The following is a 15,700-nucleotide window of genomic DNA, read 5'->3' as shown; positions in this document are numbered from 1 at the left end:
TCCGGCCGTCCATCCGGATCCTTGGCTACCTGCCATCCGGGGGACACCGGCTAATTTCAAGAAAAATCGAATCCCCGATCCGCCTCGATCGACCACTATCTTTCCACCTTCTCCCTTTCTTCCTTTCTTCCTTCATCAATGAATGGAAAGGGTTATTATATATATATACATATATGTCGAGGGAAACGTGTTATCGAATTCAACGTGGGTGTCCGTGAACTCGCAACAAAGCCGACTATTAATCGAACGTAAACGATCGATGCGAATATATCTTCTCGCGGGATGACGTCAGGCAAGCAACGATCGGTCGAGACGGCAGCCGATACTCGGCAGTCGATCGGCAAGAAACATTTGTTTTTGCAAAGATCGAGAGAGGGATAATTTTAGCGACGCTCGACCGACCATTACGACACGATACAGGTTTTAACGCGTATAATTTATTCCGCGCTGGCTCGAGAGCGCGTGTCTCGTGCACGCTCGGATTGCCGTGGCAACGATTGAAAAGAAAAAAAAAATTTTTTAAATTAAAAAAAAATACGCGCACCGCCCGTCTGTGATCGAGTCGCGTAATTTATTCATCGTGCCTCTATTACGGCTACGGGATTGGGTTAGGTGTCGCGCCCTTTTCGCAGGCCGAGCTTGTCGCGTTCCAGAACGGCTAAGCCCCTCCAAAGACTCGCTAACTAGATCCAAAGAGTGGTGAACGGTGTTCTGCATGGCTTCGTTCGACCGGTCCCCCGTCTAAGGGGGTTGCAAGTGCGCTGATACCGTACTAGTTGCAGGAATGCGTCGACCGACCATGTGTTTTATTTGCCATCGATACTCGACACGCGTCTACCCTCGTCCGATCCAGACAACGAGGTCACTGTCAGCAACAAGACGAGCCAAAGACTTCCATTTAAAATTTTCATCATTGATCATAGATTAATCGCGTTGTTACGCGACTCTATTCGTCGTATGATAAAGCGACGCGATATGAACCGACCCGAGGTCGATGCGTTCGGAAGCTGATAACACGCAACGACGTTTCGTCTAACTAAGATAGTACAACATTAGTAACGTCTCTGGAATGCGATAAGAATTTGTTCCTTTATAACGAACGAGTTCTCTTCGTGAGATCGAAGTTAGGCGTTTCGAATTTCAAACGATATCCATCATTTAATCGGAGATATTCGAAAGAATTCGTTAAGAATCAGTGATGTGTGGATGGCGGTGGTACACTGTGCTCGATGGAAACGATCGACGGAAGCAAAAGGTAGAAGAAACAGATACAAAGAATCGGATGAATGTATTCTTTCACGCCTGACCGATCGATAACACTAAACCTGTGTCACTCTTGATTTAACGCAACCTCGATGAGATCTAGATTAAGACGAGCAATTTAATTGTGGCGATGACAACGGAAGACCTTCGGACACGTACATCATCTAGAGTACTTATCGAAGTTATCTCTTTCTTTTTTTCGCTCGCAAACGGGAGAGCTTCTTAAGAATCGAAGCGTATGAATAAACACGCGAGTCATTGAACCTTCAAACAACTGCACGCCCGTAGCATCGAGTTTCCCATCGACAGGCAACCAGCATCGTGGCTCATTTCCAACCACAAATTCCTCGATATTTCCCTCTATTGGCGTGTCCAAGCCGGCGTGAAATATCGACGCAATAACACACTAGCCGTCCGATAAGACTCGCTAACGGTGCAAAATCTTTCCGGCCGTGTAGCGACGGGTCGCGGAAGAAGCGCGAAATGATCAGTGGCCACAAAACGGTGATGCACGATCAACGGGGGGAACTATCTCGCGAGCATTTCTCACGTTACCACACCGCAACACCGTATTTTCCGTGGCGGCCCGATGTGTTCTCGTTTCCTTGACCGCTCGACGACGCCAACGATGCATCTGGCTCGATCCTACCGCCGAGTAAGGATCTTTTATGGCGATTTATCGCTACATAAGTAGCAAAGAAGAGAAGAAGCAGGAGGGATAAAAGGTGTGCAGGAAACGATTGCGTTTACGAGCGGAGCCCGGCGTAATCTCGCGTCCGCGTAAACACGCGTAAGCGTACTTACACCAGCGTTTTCATCCGTATAACCCGGTAACCTGTCCGATAGTTCCGTTCCATCGACGTGTGCAGCGTTGCCCACGTCGAGTATACTCGCGCGTTTGCACACCCGTAAGCCCCGACTACACGCGAGCATTCTAACGCGATACGCGCGTGTCTTCCTGCGATCGAGCATCGGTTCCCGTTGCTGTGAACATTTGCAGCTGCATACGTACGAGAGTCGCCGAAAGGTTCCTTGAACTTTGTTGCCAGGGACAAGATTATTCTGTCGTTTTCTTCTTGAAATCGTCAACTATTAAAAAACGTTTCTCCTTTTCTGTACCGGCAATGAGAAATACAAGCGCGAAATGAAAGAGAATCTCAAGGTATTCCTTTGTGCAGCAGAAAGAGTATCATCAGAAAGCGAACAGCCCGTAATAACTGTCCACCGCGTTGCTTACAACTTTACGACAACGTTCACCGAGCGTATCCCTTTTCTTTCCTTTCGATTTTCTCTACCCGGAGCAACAACAACGGATTCGACTGTTACATTCGAAATAGCATCAAGGACGTTCGAGTTTTCGCATAATGCTAAAATACGATTACAACCCTGTGCGCCTCTGGGGTGCATTAAGAAATGACATACGAGAAAGACCTTGATAACCAGTTTTAACTCGAGCCTGCTCACTAATTTTCCCACTTATCGATTCGTATCGCAACGTTGCCTCCCTAATAAACTGTCTCGCGTGGTAATAATACGATCAATCAGAGCAGTTCGGACAAACGGTGCTGGTCGATGGAAAAACAAAATAAAGAAGAAAAAAAATGATCGTTTCAATTAGTTCTCTAACGAGACGCCCGAAGGTTCCGAATAAATGTTACCCTCTCTAGAACAATGCCCCATTATATCAAATCGAGACGCAATATATTAGTTACGGGCTGGCATAAAGAGTGGATTAGAATCGCACTCCCTCTCGTATTATTACAACATTACAAAACTATGTTTGTATGTGCACGTTTGTGTAGAACCCTCGGGCCCAGGTATCAAACGTGCCTACGTTTTCCGGTTACAAATTAATTTCGTGGCTGGCTCGGCGTCAAGGCCCTCCAGTGTTATGACACCAAAGGCGGGAAACGTAAATCCCATTAACACACGTATCGTGTAGGTGTTGTACAATATTAACCCTCCACGGTCGTACGTCTATTCTCAGTTGCCGCGAGTTAGTTATTATATTTTCGTCGGCTGCTTTCGAAAGATCGGGTAATTTTAGCAGATACTACACGTGCGAAAATTGATGACAGGATTTTGTGAAATGTTCGAAGATTAACCTTCCATTGAGGATGAAATAACGAAACACTCGGGATGATTAACAAGATTCAAATGATATTTTCCAATCGAACCGGCCAATTTATCATCCGAGTAACCATTTCAGAATGATTTTATTCAAATAACTCAACAGGTCTGCAATCAAGTGCGTGGGTACTCGAGAGGCATAGAAGTCGTACTCCCGCCGCACGAGGCCCTCGATGCTTATCGATTCCGCTAATCGACATTAGCATTCCAAATGTCGAAGTCTTGGTATAAACGAAGTAAGTAAGTATATATGTATACGCTGGCGGTAGCGCACACACATGCGTAAGGAGTGCGGTTGATCGAGGGTAAATCGTGATCGGGAGAAAGTTACGATTGAGCGTCGTACAGGCGAATAGGAATAAGGTACTACTCTCGAGCCACCGGCATGACAGTGCTAAATGGTTCTAACCGCGTTAACGACACACCGGCTCGATTTTACCACTCACCGCTCGCCGATCACCGATCGAGAGCACACTACTCTCCGGAGAGACAGATCGGCTCGAAGCCGCACGGGGGAGCGTATTACATCGATTACGATATGAACTGGAAACTTCAAAGCAACGGCGAAATTTATCGCTGCACAATGAGACATTAATTCGAACGTTTGCGATCATTTGCATAACACAACTGACAATGAGTGACGGACCACCACCGCGCGATCCATTTGCTAATTAAAACCGCTATGGACATTGATCACCATCCTTTTTTTCCTGTTTTTAACGTAGCGTATTATTAAAAGTACAACAAATACCAGAACTGAAAGATACGCGTTCAGTTTCGACTGCGACTGTACAATTTAAAGACTTCGTCTACCAGTATTCAAGTAGCTAATTCAAAGCCAATTGAAAGACTCCGTCTACCAGTATCCGCGCAGCTAATTTATCGCTTGAAACAAGAGAAAAAAGTTCGAAACTGGCTCGAAACAGGCTGATCGACTTTCAATCGGTACCATCAGCGAGTCGCTCGAACGCGTCCAGTTGACGTACGGAAAGCTCTCTATAGCTTCGGCATACTCGATGAAAACACGTAAAATATTACGGGAAGAACGATCCAGGTGGTCGTATTTCTAAATGTATCCGACAACTTGGCCCATTACATCCGTTCGCGTCTATACGAATTTCCCGTTTACGACGGCGTAAAATAAAACCGAAAAGTCGCAACGCGCCGGTTCGCCTCTCTCGCCTCGTTGCATACGTATGCAGCGAGGAATGCAGTCGTATCTCCGCGGTCGGGGTCTCCGGAGCAAGATGCGTGTACCGCGAACTCGGATAAAGCGTTTCTCGTCTCGCGTATCGACCAGCTCGAGCGTGTTTTGCTCGCGTAACGCGACCTGACGGCGCGATACCATTTCACGCGAAGGCGAAAAAATGGCGAGTCGCGACTCGCAGGACACGCTCGCGATATCTCGTCTTCGAACACGTGATATCCGGGAATCGTTCCTCGGCTAGACGACCCGATTATGTCAGCTTGGGACGAGCACGCTTCTAAGCGAACCGTTAAGTAACACCGCTGAAATAATGAGATCGCGAACGAATCTGTTCGAGGCCGACATCGCACACGTCCTTTCGATCAACACTCTGTGGAATTTGCTCTACTTGCACGCGTTCCTGTTGACAACAGGAAGCTGATGCTTACAAAAACCATGGAATAATCGCGGCCTCGCGTCGATCTTGTTTATACCGTGACGTTGGATAGAATTATTATTGTACGTGTTATAAGACAATGGAAACTAATATTGCTAACAAAGGAGGAAAAGTACAGAGAGCCTCGTCATCGTTCTAGAAATCTTCGCGCAACTGTTCGAGACTCTTTAGCAATCGCGACACGTTCGATTGCCAAATTTGTAGCGACCGCTGGATTCTCTTCCTTTCCGGTCGTTCTTCCCCTCTCTTTCGCACTGCTCGAATATTCCTCGCTCTTCTGTAAGATTCACGGTGTACACGGCATGTATATCGTGTGATTTCCATCGATGTGGCCTGGTTCACGCACGAAAAAGTATCGACAACCGCCTCCTCGTAAACGTCGCGAATTATTGCAACGATAAATCCCGTTTTGAACCGTGCAAACTCGCTGTAACGACCGAGCCTCGTATCAAAATCACGCACAAGAGTGGAGAGAGCAACCGGCTCTCGATTTTACCACTGCTTTTATTTACACTGCCTCGAGTCCTAAGTCAACAATCGGTCCGAGTATGTACCTGCGAGGTTGCAACAATGCGTGTCCTACCTAGGTACCCGGACCTCGTGATTCATAGAAACATTTCTCATAGACGTTTCGTCACTTCCCGGCCCATAGAAAATTCGGCTAAGCCGGCATCGTCGTACGCTTTCTTTTATAACCAGCACAATGAGGGACGAGATCTAACGCAAACAAGCGTGACCGAAAATTAGTGCCGTCCTACACTGGTCTGTCCTAATCCGTTATTGTGGATTCGAGACAGGGCTAACTCGTGTCTAGTTTAATTGGGATCGAACATCGGACGTGAACTGGTAACTTTCGAAGAAAATAATTAGGAAGAAAAGTTAATAACCGGATAACGATTCGTTATGCGCGCTTATAAACTTTCCAGATAACGTAACAGTTGAATCAGAAAAACGAGTGAATTGCGGTTAACGAGATAGACTTTTTGCACGAAAATCAAACGTGAAAATTGCGGTTTTTAATTCGAGAACGACTAACCTAAGAGAAATGGTATCCTGATGGCGTTGCAATAAACCGGCTAACAAAGCAGTTAAATTTGTCGCGGATTTCTTATCCCGTGGTGTTCTCAGATTATTACACGAGCTATTCCAATCGTGCGGCGTTTAACCTGACATTCAAGGAATTGTCTGTCGCAAGTGAGCTTGGCTTGCACAATTCCTCGGGATACAGACAGGAAATATTATCCTTGGGTTTTCAGAACATTACCGATCGCTCCTTAAATGAAGTAAACGTGTACTAGTCCGTTAATTTAATCTACGCCATAAAAATAAAGATTAAAAAGGATAATTTGTAGAATCAAATAGTAGTTCTTACTCAGTCTCATTACATTTAATATTTCAATTAAATCGTAAATGCATCATTTAATGTTAGAAGTGCATTAACCGGTTTTTCACTCGATAACATCTAGCATCAAAAACTCTGAAATATTAGCTTTGGTGGCTTAAGAAGCCTCGCGATCCGACAAGTTTATCGGAAAAACAGCGAAATTAGATGTTTCTGTAACGATTCTTGTTAAAATCGTATCGAAGATCTCGGAATTGCTGTCAGCTCGAAAGAAATTGATATCGGAACAAACTCGTGCCTCTCGCTTCGATGGCTGCAACGAATTCCAATCGCGCGTAAACGATCATCGAAGTGCGATGGAGCGTGACAAAAATTTTCACGAAGAAACCATCGAACGGGTTTCATACGTTTCATCTAATGAATTTCTACAAGCTTTCTCGCGAATTCCAACGTTCTTTCGCCGATAAAACGAGACGAACCTCGATCGTGCCAACGTAACGAAGTATCTTTTGTGATTCTTCGAATCTTTTGTAAAAATTTAAGTACCATAAGCTGGCCAAGCATTATCGTTAGATTGCGAATATCAATTATTGCTACACGATGCTCTGGACACGGAACGTCCAGCTGCATCCTCTCTGCTCGCATAGCCGTTAATCATTAATTAGCGTAATAATGTCATTGTATTCGCGCATGGGAATCAACATAGCGGCATCCACGCATCGTTGCTCACCTATCGAAACTGCGAACCAAAGGAAAACGAGGGAAACGAGAGGAAAACGAGTATAATCCAGCGTGCTACGTAAAAATTGCAACAAACTGCAATCTACCATCTAAAATGATCGCGTATCGATTGACGTGATTTCGTTTGATAGCAGTAGAAAGTACAGGTATCGTTCGATAATGGGCTGCGTCGCGAATAAATAATGATTTTCGATCGTCAGACTGGCCGACCGTTATCTCGATGAGAAGGAGAGAATTCTCTCGTTACGCAAGAGGCGATGTAGCAGGGTGACGATGAATAAAGCGACGCGTTCGATGCAGTCACCCGTCAAGCATCCCGATGCTCCGGTACCTGAGAAAAATTCGACGACACGAGAAAACAAAGTTGCAACGCTAACGGTACAACATTAGCGCGTCCTAGGAAAGTCTCACCGGCAAACGATGCACGCTTCAAGAATGCCGAAGAATGGATGAAGACACGACGCGTTATTATCATTCGACGCTTGACTATCTGGAATTTCCACGCACAACTTACCATATCTCTGGCTGAATTATTAACCGATTAAATATTATGGTACAACCGAGCTGACCGTCGAGTGAAAATTACTCCATATCAATATCGTATTTCTTATTCTTTGTCGGCACATTAGGGTTGGGAAGTGCATTAAATTAATAGGCGTGCGAGATATTCGGAATATCGCATTCGTTTCGATGCAAAATAAAGAAGAGTATCCAAAAAATGAAAGAGCACGACGATATTGCGTTAGATCGACATCGGTATTTCGTAAGAGGCCACACATGACCCTATTTCAACTTCAAGGACTGCGCTAACTTTTCGAGATCATCGGCTTCGATAAAGTTTGATTTTCTGCCGAGCGACATACACGGGTCGGGTTTGCTCGAGCGCGAAACAAACGCGAGAAGAAAGGAACCGGACCCAATCTCTGCTCGCGTTCCATAGTGAACGTTCTGAAACGTTATCATTGACCTATCATATGGAAATGAGCAGATAACATATTGACTATGGAAAGGACAATATTTAACATGGCCGAGGGAAAAAATCTTGCCATTGTTACCACGAATGAACTCCTTTGTCCGCGTTCTGTTCGAGATAAGTTATCTTCCTTGCATTTGCACGAGTCTGTGTACCTTTCTAGTCCTCCCTCTGTCTCTTTGGACACTTGACTCGTGTCGTTCGGGTTTAATCGATATTTCAGCTAGTCGTGGACGGAATGACAGAAAGGTGGACCGATTTAACAGAGGATAGTTGCGCTGCTACGTATTACTCGAGGCTCGTCCATGGTTCGAGGAAAAACATTTGTCGCAATTGACTCGAGCAAAGACGCAATGTTATGTATAACCACGAATATGTAAACCGTGGGATTTGAGCGAGTGAATTTACATAAGCCGATAGCGCGTGTATCCGATCGATTAACATTATGTTCAAATTGCACGACAAATCGATCGCGAATACCAGTCCATTTAGTTCGGGGAACGATTTCAAATTAGCCGGTTTGCTTGGTAAGCCCTAAGTGGGTTACGATGTCTCGACGAAGGTACGAAAGAATGTCTTGCCACTTAAATTGGCAATAGCAGTTAAACATTAACGCATTCCCAACATTTATCGAACCGTTTATCATGAATCCTGTTAACTCGCTACGCGATCGAGTCTGTAATACCGAAAGAGACGAGCAATTCCTTCGAAAGGAGACTTCCTTTCCTCTTTATCCACCAATTTCGCCGAGATTACGATTCAATCGTCGATTATACGTACTGGTACCCTGAAAAGTCGCTACTTCAACGGCTATTGCCTGCCAACAAGAATATTAATGCGAAAGTTATTACTCGAGTCGCTTCTTTTCCTTCGTTTGCAAGGGTGTATTCACTGCTCGACCCTCTTCCTACGTTATCCTACATTATTTCTCGTTTAATCTCTCTTTTTCTCAAAGCGAAGGACATCCGGTTTTCGTCGTCCGGCGAACATCCGCCGAGCTGGCATACAACAACCGGGCGAGAGGCGCGCGAAACGGTAGGAGGGCTGACCGGATAGAGAAACGAGCAGAGAAATGCTCAAGATGCTTCGAGATACGCAGGCTAGACCGTCGTCGACCGGGTAAATCGCAAGATCGCCGGTACAGATATCATCATTCAACGGTTTCGCATCGCGTAATCTTCAAGCGTGCCTCGCAAACGATACTTTTCGACTCGAGGGAAACTCTCTTTGCAAATCGTTCGAATTAAGTTCGACACGGCAACGGGAGGAGCGGTGTAAAGGATACAAAATTCGTGATAGCATTTACTATACTCGATGCGTCTTTCATGAGAAGCATTAAGGACGAAAGTTCATTCTCCTACGAGCGTCTAAAACATAGAATCCAAGCCTCGGAGCGGGCTGGCCCAATTTGTACGAGATCTGTTCGAAAGGCCTAAGGGCAAATGAAGTCCAATTACTATAAGAGCGTGTATAAGCAATTTGCCGCGTAACTGTAACACAGAAAATGCAGATCTACTTAGAGGTAAAGCGTGCGTGGTAACTCTTAAGCGTCGTGTTTTGTTCGAATCACAAAACTTCGTGCCCTCGTATGGTAGTTCCTAGATTAGCAAGTCACTAATGACCCAGTCATTCGTCATGCCGTGTATAATAATTCTCCTGTTGCGTTTGATACCAACGCGTATACCGAGCAGATTGTGTGCTCCTCTACGAATCCCTTGATGACCCATAACACGTATAACGTGTTCAAGTCGATTTAAAGCTAACGTTCAAAATATTGCTTAATTTCGTGCGAGTAACCCAGATAGCGTTAACCTAACCTCGCGAGAAAACTAGAACGCGTTCCAGTCAAACTGGATACTCCGTTTCAGCGGTTATCGACGAGAAAAGGTGCTAGAAAACGGAGTCAGGAGCATGTATTTGCCGCAATAAAACTACCGTGGGTTCGCATGATCCACGAGAAATACCTCCCGCGCAACTCTCTTGAGCAACGTGTGCTCTTTTCGAGCATACGCTAATGGCGTTTCCACCTATCCACCATGTGAACACCTTTCTTCTTAACAGACTACGTTGCGTTATCTTTAAACATTTTATTAAAAGAAAATTAACAGGATAGATTTGTACGTAGAAGACTATTACAATAATATTTAGAAATTCCACAGCTAGGTATCAAAGTCACAAATACGTCACACCCGTAATTAAAGTGTTGAAATGGTACTTTAACTCGTCTAAATAAGGTATCAATGAAAGGTTCGCGGGAACGTCCTTGCACTGGTTGAATGATGGTGTACGACAACGTTTCCCAGAAAACCAGACTCTGCTCGCTTCATTGAGGAATCTCGAGCGACTGAAACCCGATATCCCGAAAAAAATCTACTCTCGCTCGTTACACAAACATTTCTACAATAAGGTCTTCGGAAGTACGAACTGAATGCCCGCCTTGTTTACATTCTAGCACGCTTCTTCTTTCATAAACAAAACATCCAGCCTTTCATGGTGCGTTTACAAACGAATTAGAATTCGCGCAACACAATGAATAGTACACGTTGTACGATGCGACGTGCCTGGACGTATAATATCAAACAAATTATTTACCAAGCAGCGCGAGGTAAACGAGATGATTCGCGTGAAAACGCGTGTTTGAATTACTAATTATCGACGTATGCTCGTCAAAAGGCCAATTGATGCGTTTCACGAGCATTTAACATTCCGATTTTATCCGAACGCTTGTGTAAACCATGGCGGAGAGATTGGTTTCGTTAGCCTACTTTCGTTGCTTTTCACCGTTTTCGTAATTGCCGCAACAGCCCGCATCGATACTTCGATCGAACTAAACCTGGCGCGTCAATCTATTAACGCTAAAGATGCGATAATGAGCAGTTTTTTTCAAAAGGGATAGTGGTGATTTTCCTTGTATCCTACCGTTGCTAAGCTAATAGTTAATGGTATTTTATAACAAGTATGGTTGTCGAAGCCGCGGCCACCTAACGCAAGGTACGCGGCATGGAAGTTGCTTCCGAGCACCGTAATTAACAAGTGCAGGTAGCTGTATCGATGGCCAATGGTGGCACGTGAGGTTCTTCATACGGCAGAGGATCCTCTCTCTGTTTCTTAAAGGTGGTCATGATTCATTCATGAGCATGTAAGGGAACGACGGAGGGAAACGAGCACAATCGTAGGCAAGTTTTACGATCTTCGATACCTGCGGGCTTGCGGTAGCAATTTTACATTCTGTTCTCAGACATGAAGCAACACAGGCTTCAAGGTCGACGGAACTACGCGACATTTGCCATTCAGACCCACCGACCGATCCTTTTCTATTTCTGCCATTAGCTCACAATGCCGTATTGAATCGACTTAATTATTCGACCCTTGGTTCGGAAGGAAAACAGCGGCAACTCTGTTCGGTTCGGTTCTAAACGAAACAGCTTGCTGTTATTTCGATTCGTCGGTTCGTTCTTGTTGCTCTGGGCGATTCGTTCGAAAAAGCATCGTAATGAAAGGATGATGAAGAAAGCAACGACGACCTTCGACGACGCGAAGAAGAAGCTACCCACGGATTTATCGGCAAAAGGTCAAGGCACTCGAGGCAATATATCGAGTCGGTGTCAAGGTCGACACTGAAGTCGACAAATTGATTTCGACTCCAAAAAGAAGAACAATTAAAATTTATTCCAAAAGACAATATAACTCATAGGTTCGTTAACCTTTTCATAATTTTGATATTTTTCCTCGACACACGTTATCTAACCATTTCAACTAGCTCGTTTACAAGCAAAGTAAATTCTTCGAACGTTTCACCGAGTGCCTTAAAAGCGTTAATAACAACAGGCGAAACGAGGTATAGTCAAGGGGCGTGCATTCCTTCTCGAAGGAAAACAAACGCGGAGAAATAATGTACCGGTCGGAAAATGGTCGAGGTCCGTGTGTGAGAAAAATTTTCCTGAGAATGTTTAGCGTGCTGTTAATGGCGAAGTACATACAATCGGGGTTGCGCGCACCTCGTGCCACGATATCCCGTTGCGAGCTCGTTCTTGGTATTTCTACTGCTTGGTGATTCGTGTTTGCAAAGAACGCACACGATCCGGTATGGATCTTTATCTTGGTCCTGTTCGCGCGAACGAAACTCGCGACCCGTTAAAATTCACCGGAACACGTTTCTACGCGTGCGTATAAACACTGCGTCGACGTTAGGAGGATTCTTTAGCGACAGGACGCAGCTGCTATACGAATATCCATGGAATTCTAGAGAGTCTCGTAACACGGCGCATTTAATTTGTGTAAAAGTAAGCGATCGAGGCGAGGATTACGCTAGCGTTATGTAACGGGTCGTATAATTTTCATTCGCACGTGGAGCGAGTTCGGTTTGACGCTTTCGAAAGGAAGGAGAAGTCGGCACACATGTGGAACGAGGGCTAGCCAGGTGCAAGAATAATGCGTAACGCAGGCCACTGTTCTCGTCGCAAGAAACAACTACGGCAATGGAGTAGACTCGAACGTTTACGATTCGCGAACTCGAGGAATACCGAAGGATTCGGAGCGTCCTACGCCAGCTGGCACCGAGCTGACAGCTGGTGGAGACCGGTGGAAAATAAAAATCGAAACAAATAGATACCTGTAAGTTCGCAGATTCCCACCTGTTGACGCAGCGTCGAGCAGCACCGGCTTCTCTTGCGGTTGCTACGCGAACCTCCGATCCAAGCGGACGATCTTTATCCAGAATAATTTTCGAACCGGTGAACGAGTGGTTCGCAAAAGGCACATGCAGCGATGATATTGACGATCCGACAAGACGGAGCACATCCACTGTTACACGGCACAGCACGTTAACGCGCCGGCTGAATTCTAACCCCGCTTTTAACCACGTGTAACTTTGTTGATCGATAACGAGCGGGTTCACGGTGACATCGAGACGGAGGTAAGCGAAACGTCAGTACGCGGACAAGCGTCTTTTTCAGCGTCTCGTGACGACGACAGAAAGAAGAACACCGTCATTCCATCGTCGAGTTTAGAACGAGGCGCGATCCGCGATCCACTCCGCGCGAACGCTGATACACGACTGTAGCCGAAGTTGCACGACGGCATGGCCGAGCAGCAGTGCCGAGCGGCAACGAACGTTGCCGATTAGACTCGAGGCTCGCCGAACTCTACTGAACGTACAAGTTGGAATGCACGCGGCGGAAATCAGGCGGGATCGGAATCGGGATCGGGCTTGGGTTCGCGCTCGGCCTCTCGGGATTGGGCTCGGGCTCTGCTTCGAAGGCGATCCAAGGCAAACGACCGCTCTACCCCGCTTCTTTCCTTCCTCCACACTCTGCAGCCCCCACCGCACCGCTCGCTATAATCTACGTCTATTATCCTCCTCTCTTGTCTTTCTTTATTCCTTATATATTCCTCGCTCTTTGTTTCTCTTCTTCCTTTCTTGTTCGACACGTTGCTTTTACTCGTTTGTTTGCGATAGCTTCGACGCGAAATTTGCAGACGCGATACAAGATATGCAATTAACGCTTTGCTACGTCTAAACGGCGCTCCGTTTTTACACTCGCCGCGGCAAAACATCGATCCTCTTCAAATCGAGATGTCAACTTTCCTCGATCGTAATATCGATGCCGTTTCGATTAATCGAATCCGAGGTCGACCCGAGAGCAAAAGCAATTTATCGTCGACGGAGCGGCGTTTCGAATCGCGATGTAGGTGTTCGTTAAAAGCGCGTACGAGAAGACGGCGGAGAATTTCTTTTCGTGTAGCGTTTGTTTCAACGCGTGACCCGTGTCTCATTTGCATATCCCGGAATGTGAAATTGAAGATGATAAATAAGAGCAAAAACCTGCTTAATGGCAAAATCAGGTACCTACGGACATCGAGAGAAACGTATAAAAATTCTTCGCGTATCGCGCACTGTTTCACCGATACATTTCTTCTTCCGTCAAATCGAATGTTATCGTTAATCACATCGGATTCCCCGGGATGAAGATAAAGTGGCACCATGACGAATTTACATTAGCACCGACTTCTCCGAGAGATTCTACCTTGCAATTAGAACGTTCAATCTTAAAACCTACACCACGATATTCGAATTAACTCTGCGATAAAAGTATTGCTATCTCGAGAATTAAACCCATCGTTGGTCTCGTTCCAACGAATGCAGTAGCGGAAGATGACGTTTCTGTTTCAAAATTATCCCACGCCAACAACGTTTCTCAAGTGTTCATTAACGAGATTTATTTACATCTAATCGTACAATCGAATCGTAAAAAGCGTCCCTCTGAGATTTCAGCTTTTTCGACGGCATTCGAGGTGGACGATGATCATAAAACGGAACTCAATGATAACGGATTACCGTGGCAGCAGATACACACGAATGTTTATCACGGACATCGGTGCCACGCCACAAAACAGATGTACATTCTCGATACCATAAAAATTGTAGAGAGTTCTCTGCTTCCTTCACCCACGCGCGACTTCTTGTCCCATAAAATGTGACTAAAACGCGGCATTCCCTCTCGTTTATTACACATTTACGACTATACTTACATAATGTCAGCCGTGTATCCTACGTTTCGGTATATCGTTGTAATTTTACGCCTGGCCACGTGTCGCTCAGACAGAGTGTAACGCGAAAATTCCTTCCGAAACGCGATTCGGAACTTTCGAAAATACATATGGATTGAAATATCTTCTCGCTCGGTAATGGATTTTCAATATCCCTCTGCTTAAAAGCGATTCCTGATGTTTCCTTTCAATGGAACCTAAGCTCGAACAATGATCGATTCATTTTCGATTAACTTTTTATAGAAAGTTTCTTTCGAACGTTTCGCCTTTTACTCCCACGCGTTCCGTCTTCTTCTCGTTTCTGGATCAGTTCGCAAAGAACAACGAGTTGTATCGTGAAACGTTCTGCATCGTCGTTTTGTTGGCCATCTGTCGTGCCTTTTGTCAAGGACGAGGATCTCTGCCGCCGGTTCGAGGACGATTCAATGATCGATGCCATTAAACCGTTTCTAAATACTTAAGAGCGGCGAATTACTCGCGGTTTCTCGACGATCGGATCGTCCGGCTGAACGTGTCACGCTGTTGCTCGTTATGAAACAAGGTACTCTCGACGCGTGTGTATGCGTGTCGACGCGGGTAATTGTATTTAAATCGTTGCTCCGCATATCGATCCGCGCACATTGTCCGTTTGTCACAATACCAGGCATGCACGTGGCTGCTGGTCTCCGATCGTCTACGTGCTGCTCCGACTCACCGGAGACATAGTTTTCTCGTTAATCACCGTGATTACGCTATTTTTGTGTGGCGCAACCGGCACGAAAAGGCGCCTTTGTGTTCCGGTGACCGGATCGAGACCCCCGGGACCGACGCTACGGACGAGCTATTGCTAAATTCCAGATCTCCCTAACTCGATTGTACAATAGGATTCATTTTAAATTGATCTCCAAGTTTCGTCATTTAGGAGGTCGAAATTCCGTGCAATTCTTAATTTCAATACAATAGCTTGAATATAAGAATTTTCTCATACTAGACATCATAGAAATTTGAAATATTGATAGTCCATTTAACGGTTTTCGACTAGTATAATGTTATTGTGGGCGATTTCGTAGAATATTAGAC

General features: G+C 45.4%; 1 protein-coding gene across 4 annotated transcripts in view; it reads right to left on the bottom strand.

The window, feature by feature from the left end:
• The window catches only part of Shrm (shroom), a 140,057-nt gene that overhangs the window by 95,293 nt on the left and 29,064 nt on the right, over positions 1 to 15,700 (bottom strand). Inside the window, exon 1 of one of the 4 annotated variants that reach the window (XM_034320803.2) lies at positions 12,705 to 12,868. The exons of 2 other annotated variants lie outside the window; for them this stretch is intronic. The gene's annotated coding sequence lies outside the window, so the exon portion shown is untranslated. Of the gene's footprint in view, positions 1 to 12,704; positions 12,869 to 15,700 lie in introns of those variants that run through there. One more of the 4 variants, XM_034320805.2, reaches the window with a different exon arrangement.

Source organism: Osmia lignaria, chromosome 9 (assembly GCF_051020975.1).
Source record: "Osmia lignaria lignaria isolate PbOS001 chromosome 9, iyOsmLign1, whole genome shotgun sequence".
NCBI classification, from domain to species: Eukaryota; Metazoa; Arthropoda; class Insecta; order Hymenoptera; family Megachilidae; genus Osmia; species Osmia lignaria.
The sequence above is the reverse complement of the archived record's forward strand: the minus strand, read 5'-3'. Positions and strand labels throughout refer to the sequence as shown.